Genomic DNA, 9516 nt, shown 5'->3' with positions numbered 1-9516 from the left:
CACCTCCACCTCCGCCTCCGCCTCCACCTCCGCCTCCGCCTCCACCTCCACCTCCGCTTCCATCCAACTCCGCCTCCACCTCTCTGCCTTCAGCTCTGATGCTCATTCCACCTCAGAGAATGGTAAGAGGCATGGGTTTTGTTTCAGGCAGACTCCATTAGCCTTCTGTCCTAGACAACTCGATTCTATAAGTGTTTCTCAAATCCTGCTGGTGGCAGGGGGCTAGCAGTTGATCAAAGGGGACAAACAGACCCAAACTCTTGCCCTCAAGGGATTTTTGTCTTTCCTCTTCGAATGCCCCAATTCTAACTTCCATCATGTGTACATTTCCAGCAGCCCCACGACAACCACACATCTCTTCTTCCTCTTCATCCATCCTCCACAGTGCAGCGGCTGTGACCTTTCTCTTCCAGAGCGCAAATCTGATCATGTCACTGCCTGATCGAGGCCCCGAGACAGCTCCCTCTGGCCACGGCAGCCCCTCCAAACAGACTGCACAACGCAGGTGCTTTCTCAGCTGGGCTATTGCTAATATTAAGTACAGACAGTCTTGGCTGGCAGAAAAATTAAGCTAATGGATGGACTAGTCTCCTTGAGTATGTTCTCTCCTCATTTTCTCTTCAAGTGTCGGTCCCTGCTGTCAAACGTCTGTATTAGAATATAGTGTGGGAGCTGATCTGATTTATTCCAGGAGCGTTCATTTAATCACCGGCCCATCCCCCTCCTTGCATGGACCCATCATTCCTGGTATTGGGCTTGCAAGGTCTCCATTGTGTCCCTCAGCAGAGATTCCCTGGGATGGAGGGTCAGCATCCAAAGGCCGTTCTCTCTGGCCCCACAGTGGAAGCTGCTTCCACCCTACAGCTTCATTTAAGGGGCTTTCTTTGCAAGAATGGGCTCTTCCTAGTCTGCTTGGAAAACATTTCCTTCCAGATTGAGCGCCCCCTACAGTCTGGTGCAGTAAAGGTCTGGGAAATGGAAGGAAAGGTAGGTAGATGGATGGATTCCTATATGGAAAGATGAGACTGAATGCATTAAGTTGCAGAAAACTCCCTAAAGACAAGATAGCACCAAGTAGGTGGTGTGAGGAGAGAGAACTGAAGTTTAGTCTGCACTCAGTGCGGCTTTTCAGCATCTTCCTTGCCCAGCCAGGCTGGGCCTTTCTAGAAATGGCTTCTTTGCATACCAGATCCACTTGACCCAAAGCCACCTTTTTATTGTATCCTTGTGGGAGTGGAAGCCACATTTGGTCAACCTCAGGACTCACATAGTATCTAACATCCTGGTTTTCGGTCGTCGTGGCCAACCAAGCAAGGGGCCTCTTTGAAACAGCACGGAGCAGCAAGGCATCTCTGCATTTCTTTTGCTGGGATGCTGTTAACACACATGGCCTCGAATAAATCAGTTCCCATCCTAGCCACGGCCCTTGGCAGGAGCATGAAGCTGCCATGCCTCGTAAAAGTGACTCACTCCTGGTGCTATGAAGGAGATCATTGTCCTTTTACCCTCATGGATATTGACATGCAGACAGCTTGTCAAGTTCTAGTTTTTGGGTTTGTTTTTGTTGTTGTTTGTTTGTTTGTTTTATAACCACTGACATGCTCTGGCAATTTGTGCAGAGGGCAAGTGCAGAGCTAGATATTAGCCTTCTCCCTGATGCCACTTCATTACCAGAAGCTTCTCATTAGCTGTGGGGCCGTGTGCGTGGGTCAGCACTCTTCGGGTTGTAAATGACAGAACTCAAGCCAAACTGACTTATGTTTAAAAGCACATCCGGTTGGTTCGAGTAAACAAAAACCCTAGGTATGGCAGGATCTAGAGGTGAACGGTGCATCCACTCTCCCCCTCTGTTCTGGTTTTCATTCTCAGGCCAGCCCTCCTGAGAGGTGACAAATTGGTATCTTGAAAGCTCTGTACTGGTGGCCTATAATATCACACCCCAGCAGGAAGCAGGACACTTGTCTTCTCAATGGTTCTAGCAAAGGTCTTTTAGTTGATTCTCATTCACAAGTCTTAGGTCACATCCTTAGCCCTACACCCATAACTGGTAAGAAATACTGACTACCCACTGTTTCAGCCTTATGACCTCTTGAAGTAACTAAGAAAGGTGAAGGGTCTGGGGTTAGAGCCCACCAGCTAACGTGTCTGAACCAAGAGTGTGGCCGTCTGGTGTTTAAGTGCAACATGGTTCTGCCTCTAGTCCATTTTCTATCCACTGTCTGGTCTACATATTGCCATCTGTCTTTTCCCAGAACTCACTGCTGATCCCCCTTCCTTATTGGAATCTTTCTCTGGTCCAGCCCTATATTTTAACCCATTACCTTTCATCTCCCTTCATTTCAGGAGTTATCTGCCCATGGACTGTCTCCATAAACTCTAGAAACACACTTGGCTTTCCTTCTATTGCCAGCTTCCAGTTGCCAGAGTTTCTGGAATACCCTGCAGGCACCTCCTGAACTACTAGTTTCTCTCTTGAATGCATCCCTCCTCCTGCATTCCTGATATGAAGTGGTGGCCCCATGATGCTCTTACCAGCCTCAGTTCTGTTTGGTTCTGACAACAGCTGGCATGCCATCCATGACCAGAGTTCAAAGATACTGTATCTAAATGGCCAATCACTTGTCTGCCCTCCAGTCCTTCCCCACAACCTCTGCCCTGATCCTGTCCTCTTTAGTCTGTGAAATCACATCAATAACTAATCTAGCCAGACTCCATGACCCCAATTGTGGGGCATTTCCTAAGCCATCTCCTTTCTAGAAAGATCAGGCTGTCCACATGTCACTCCTGACGATGTTTTTGCTTTGTCCTCCTCCTGCCTGTACAAGAAATAGATTCTGACTGCCTTCCTAAGCTGCAGTGTTTCTGTCCTCCCTACCACACCCACTTCCAATCCCTCCACACTGCTGTTTCTGTCCACTTTATGTTTGATATCCTCTCCCATGAATGCCTGTCTCCACACCATCCCCTTCTGCAAAAATCTCTGTTTATTTTCAAAGTAGAACTCTGGTGTCCCCAAGAACCCCCACCCCACCACGCCTTCATTCCCACCCCAGCTACAACTTCAGCCTCTTCTCTGAGGGCAAATACTGCTGTCATTTATGTCTTACAGAACACACTGCCCATCTTGTACTAGTGTGCTTTTGTGTTGTCTACTCCACCGGATATGAAAGGGGTGGAGGACAGGCCCTGTCTGGCTTGCCCCCAAGCTGTACTTCCTCTGGGGAATGAGCAATGGATGTGCTAAGAGCCTCCTACTTGTCAGCAAGCAACATCTCTGAGCCACAAGGGAACTGTGTGTTAATGAGAAGGTTGTACGAACCTGAGTAGTGATTTTGTGTCCTCAACCAGCACATCTCCTCCTTCTGAATGGCTGACTCATCCTTAGCTGGCAGTCTAAATCAATGCTCACCTCTAGGTTGGGCTGTCTGAAATAAATGCATACCACTGTCTCCATCTTTTTCGTTTCCCTTCTCAAGTTCAGTTCTAAAACAAGTTTAGTTTTTCCTTTGGCTATGTCAGCTGTGGCATCACTGCCACATCAGGACAGGATAGCAGATTCACTTCAAGCCTTTTGATGGAAATAAAGGTCAATGGAGCAAGACCCTTATCAAATTATGTTTGAAAACACATCTAGACTCCAGACAGGTTCTGAGCAAATTCTATTCACTCTGGGTTCTCTGCTTCTTCTTCCTCTTCTTCTTCTTCTTCTTCTTCTTCTTCTTCTTCTTCTTCTTCTTCTTCTTCTTCTTCTTCTCCTTCTCCTTCTCCTTCTCCTTCTCCTCCTCCTCCTCCTCCTCCTCCTCCTCCTCCTCCTCCTCCTCTTCATCTTCTTCTTCTTCTTCTTCTTCTTCTTCTCCTTCTTCTTCTTCTCCTGGGGTGTGGGTGATTCTGGGATACTGTACTGTCTTCTGAAGGATGGAGGGACTTCAGCCAGGACCTTGGTGAGAAGGCTGTGAGTCCCAAGCTCACACTTTGGAGTGTCTTGGAAGAGCTAGTGTAGTGGTAGTAGACTATACCACTTTGGCTCCCAATGGGTCACATGCACACCTACCCAGAAGCTATCTGGATTGGAGAATGAAACACACACACACACTCACACACACACACATGTCAGTTAATTTTTAATATGCCTTGACTTGCTCAAAGGCTGGGGAGTTCTAATCCTCTGCTCAGCTAGCACACATTTCTCTCTAGTATTCCTGCCTCAACACTTTCTAAATCTATGTTTTATCTTTGCTGCCCTGTTACCTTCTGGGAAGCCCCCTAGTCTTGACTGCCTAAGACGCTCTAGGCAGCTTTTCTGGGGCCGCATTCCTTCTCACCTACGTTTCAGATGATTTTCCTTCGACAGCTCTAAATCCAATCTGTCTCCCTCCGAATCATAGTGATCCTCTGTTTTATTTTCTCCCAGTTCCTAGCCCATGCAAATCCTAAGGTCCTATCTCAGTCTGCCTGCCCAACCATTGGCCATTGGCTCTTTATTGATTGATTAAAAAAGAACAAAACAAAACCGGAGACAAGGACCTTCAGCATTTCGACCCACAGATTCCCATTATTGGGGGCCAGATTAATTCAAAGCATTAGAACCAATCCCCATCAGGCTAGCATGGGAGTTTTCTATGTGACTTGTATCTGCTGCTGTGACAGGAGAATTGTCCCTTTCCCAGCTTCCCTGGTTCCCCAGGGAGAACATCCAGCAATCAGTATTGGAATCTGACCCAATCAATGGAGGAACCAATTGCTCTATTGAACCATTGAACAGCTTCCATAAGCCCTGCATTGTGGGAAATGCTCTAGTATTACAGAGCCGTTACACTCTCAAAGAACACACAGTCTAGCCTGGGGACACAAAGCCAACAGACGGGAAACAATTAGCAGGCAATGGAGCTTGGAAAAATATGCTGAAGTGACTGCTCAGGCGGCAGCACGGTGGAGAAGACGAGATGCAATTCAGTGAAAGCTTTCTTGACAGAGCAGGTGAGGGAAGACCCAAGTGTGAATGATGGGAAAGGGCTTCTGGAGCAGAGAACACTACCAGCAGGGACACTGGTGAAGCTAGAGAAACAGGCCTCAGAACTAACAGTAGTGTTCTGATATGTCTGGGACTGAGAGTGTGTATGTGATGTGACTCAGCCACTCACTCAAGTGCTATCTATTGAACTCACACAGCCCTTGAGTTCCTACTATATGTTGACTAATGTAAACATTGCTAAGACACAGGAAGGACTGACACATCAATATCTTGAGGTAGTAACTCATTAAGGTTCAAGATGTTTGGAGGAAAGGTGAATCATCCAATCTGTAGGGAAGTTCTTTAGGACACAAGAAATAAACAACCAAATCATTTCAGGAAGTTTCTGAAACCAACCAGATATCAGCCTCCTCTTTCCCTAAGCTTCTATAACATCAAGAGCTGCATAGAGACACTCTCAGACAAGCTGAGATGCTGTCTTCATTAGGGGTTTACTGCTGTGAACAGACACCATGACCAAGGCAAGTCTTATAAAAACAACATTTAAATGGGGTTGGCTTATAGGTTCAGAGATCTAGTCCATTATCACCAAGGCAGGAACATGGCAGCATCCAGGCAGGCATGGTACAGGAGGAGCTGAGAGTTCTACATCTACATCTGAAGACTGCTAGCAGAATACTGACTTCCAGCCAGCTAGGATGAGAGTCTTAAAGCCCACACCCACAGTGACATACCTATTACAACAAGACCATCCCTACTCCACCAGGGCCACACCTTCTAATAGTGCCATTCCCTGGGGCAAGCATATACAAACCATCACATTCTACTCCCTGACCCCTATAGGCTTGTTCAAACATGAGCCTATGGGGGCCATACCTAAACACAGCATAATGTTTAGTCCAACTTTAAAAGTCCCCATATTCTATAGCAGTCTCCACAATGTTGAAAGTTCAAGGTTCAAAGTCTCTTCTGAAATTCATCTGATCACTTAACTGTACTCCCCAAAGCAAGACAGGAAACCAGTTGTGTAAACTCCAAACTCTGCATCTCCATGTCTGATTTCAAGGTGGTCTTCAGATCTCCCACTCATTTTACATCTTTGTGGACTATAATGAACTTCTTTCTCCTGGGCTGGTCCTACTCAGCTTTCCTCAGCAGATAGCCCACAGCTCTGGCATCTCGAACATCTTGGGATCTCCAAGACAAGTTCAATGTTACAGCTTCTTGTTTCAATGTCTGGGATCCACACATGATCTTCTGGGCTTCTCCAAGGGACTGGCATCACTTCTCCAGCTCTGCCCTCTGTAGCACTCTAAGCTCAGGTGGATCTACTCCACTGCTGCTGCTGTTCTTGGTGATCATCCCATGGCACTGGCATCTTCAATATACTGTGGGCTTCTGCTGCTACTAGGCTTCACTAATAACCTCTCATAGGGTCTCTTTATAGTGCCAAGCCTCAAATCCTTTGCACAAGTCCTTCAGTCCTGGGCCATCAACTGCAACTGAAGCTGCACCTTCACTAATGGCCTTCCCTGGACTCTCACAGTGCCAAGCCTCAGCTGCTCTTCATGACCCCTTCATGCCTTCAAAACCAGTACCACCTGGGTGACTCTTACACATTACCAAGTCCAGCTGCAGCATGAGTATAACCTTGGCTATCACTGGAACACAGCTTCTTTGAAATAGGAAACACTTCCCAGAAGATTTCATCTCAGTGATGCTGGTCTCTTCTCAATTACCATTAATTTCTTAGCTCCAGCTAACCAGCATCAATTGTCCCAGTAGTTCCTTCTATTCTGGACTCTAAAGCCAGATGGGCCAGTTTTGCCACATGGGCAAAACTGTGGAGTTCTGTTGTTTGCAGGAGCTGGTAAATGGTCCCCTTGTTCTATTAGATTATCACTAGCTTTCTGTTTTCTAACTCCTTCCATGACTAAGTTTGGCTGTCCTGGATCTTGCTCTGTAGATTGACCTTGAACTTAGAGATCTGCATGCCTGTCTCCTGGGATTAGAGGTATGTATCACCACACTTGGGTTTAAGCTTTTCTTGATAGAATTTGCTCTATTTCAGGCTAGCCTTGAACTCAGAGATCTGCTTGGGTTTATCTCCTGGGATTAAAGGTGTACACCACCATGCCTGGACATATGCTTAGCTGGGTAGGATCTCACCCCCAAAGTCCTACTCCCATAATCTGTTATCTCTAGAACATAGATTCCACTCCATTCTATTTCCCAGAGCCCCTTTAATACTTAAACCATATTTTGTATTTTTTCTTTCTCAGCTTGCTCCTTCTCATTAAAACACCCTTCATAAGAGTGAAATTTAGTAACCACACAACAGAATTGATACCAGGCTGTTTTTAGACTTCCTTTTTCAAAGCAATTAATCTAAATCTCTTCACCTTAGCCTCAGGCAGACTCCTCAGACAAAGGCAAAAAGCAGCCACATTCTTCACCAAAATACTACAAAAAATAGTCTCTAGGCCACACACTGGAGCTCTCCTCTACTGAAACCTCTTGGGCCAGGTCTGCACAGTTCAAATCACTCACAATAACAAAGTCTTCTTTATTCCTAATTGAATGGCTCATTAGGCTCCACTTAAAACGTCCCATGGCTTTCCAAATCCAAAGCCCCTAAATCCACATTCTTCCAAATAAAAACATAATCCCTGGTATCAACTTCTGTTTTAGTTAGGGTTTTACTATTGTGAACAGACACCATGACCAAGGCAACTCTTATAAGAACAATATTTAATTGGGCCTGGCTTACAGGTTCAGAGAATCAGTCTATTATCATCAAGGTGGGAACATGGCAGCATCCAGGCAGGCATGGTGTAGGAGGAGCTGAGAGTTCTACATCTTCATCTGAAGGCTGCTAGCAGAAGACTGACTTCCTGTAGTTAGAGTGAGGGTCTTAAAGCCCACGCCCACAGTGACACACCTACTCCAACCTTCTCATTGTGCAAGCATATACAAGCTATCACAGAAGCCTAGGTGAGACTCAAATGGGCCAGGATGCTTGGAAAAAGTTGAGTGCAGCTGAGCTACCTAGAAGAGGCTCAGAGCAGCTGAGCTGATGAAGGAGCAGACACTCTCTGAACTGTTGAGCTGCCTGCAGGCTGTGCAGTGAGCTCCAAGGTCCAGTTTTCATGGGTTGTTCCCCACACTGGGGTGGCCTTTGGGGATACAGCTGTCTTTGAGTCCTATCTGCGCCTGTAAGGAGCCCCTCGCCCATACACCTGTAAACAACCTCAGTAGACTCCATTGGCTTTCCACATTGGACTTTGATGACCTCCTTATTGGGTGAGTGGTGGGCTCCCTGTCTGGGGTAAGTCGATTTTTAACATTTCCCCAGGAATAGTATCAGGTGTGCACTGTGTACCTGGCAGCTGAAAGAGAGGCCAACCTATGTCAGCCACCTTTCTGTTGCTATGCCAAAACAGCTGGAAATGGTCAACTTAGAAGGGAAGAAATGCTGCTTGCCACTCCCACTTTCAGGGAGTCAGTGCATCGTCATTTTGCGGTGTTGGTTCAGGGCCTGTATTATAGGAGAATGTCATGGGAAGGAGTGTATGCTGGAGAGGAAGGAGACTGATGACTTCTTGGTGGACAGAAAGTAGAAAGAGCAGCAGGAGGAACTGGACCTCAATATGCTGTACAAGAGCTTCCCTTTAGTGACCTCACTTCCTCTAGGCCCTGCCTCCTAGACTTTCACCATCTTTCAACAATGCCACAAAATGCAGATCAAGGATTTTGTCCTATGGACCATTAAGAGACAAAGGGCCAAACCGAATTAAAACCTAACTTTTAATGGTTTAGCTGGGCATTTTGAAAGAGGGGACATTTCTAGTGAGTCTCAAATAGCACTCGAAGTCAGCCATGGATGGCAGGTGCAGAGCACCATCCTGGATGTGGATGAGGGATCTGTTCTTTATTCTTGTGAAAGTGGAAACCTCCTGAGTGTCCAACAGAAAGCAGTAAGGTAAACTAATCAATGTTCATCTCTCTATAGTCCCATGCAGCTGTTAGAAGAAAGTGGGTCTGTGTGTTTCTATTTGGAAGGAGTGCTGAGATACAGTCTGAGGGGAATACCCTACACAGGCAAGATGGCTAGGCAGATGCAGGCATTGTAGCATCAGCATGAGGACCTGGGCTCAAACCCCAAAACTTACACGTTGGAAGGAGTTCACTAACTCCTGGAGGTTGACCTCTGACCTCCATATGTTCCCCCCACCTTCCTAAGTAATGGATAAATATTTTAAAAAGAAAAATAGGTGATGAAACCCCAAAATACAGAGTTATATGTGAGAAAATAAGAGCTTCATATTTTGACTATGGGGGTGCCCAAGTGGGAAAACAACAGTCCTTCCAGAGAGAGGAACCCCAAGAAATGCATGCAGACTCTCAGCTCAACTCAGTCTCAGTGTGGACTGTCTCCTAGGAGGTGACGTGTAAAGCTGGGATCATTGGAGCTCAGCCTCTGGATAGAGGGGACAGTCCCACAGGCCTGCAGATGTTGGAGGTGGGGCTTGGAGGTGGCAGCA

The sequence above is a fragment of the Mastomys coucha genome, unplaced genomic scaffold (genome assembly GCF_008632895.1).
Source record: "Mastomys coucha isolate ucsf_1 unplaced genomic scaffold, UCSF_Mcou_1 pScaffold15, whole genome shotgun sequence".
Classification (NCBI taxonomy): Eukaryota; Metazoa; Chordata; class Mammalia; order Rodentia; family Muridae; genus Mastomys; species Mastomys coucha.
The sequence above is the reverse complement of the archived record's forward strand: the minus strand, read 5'-3'. Positions refer to the sequence as shown.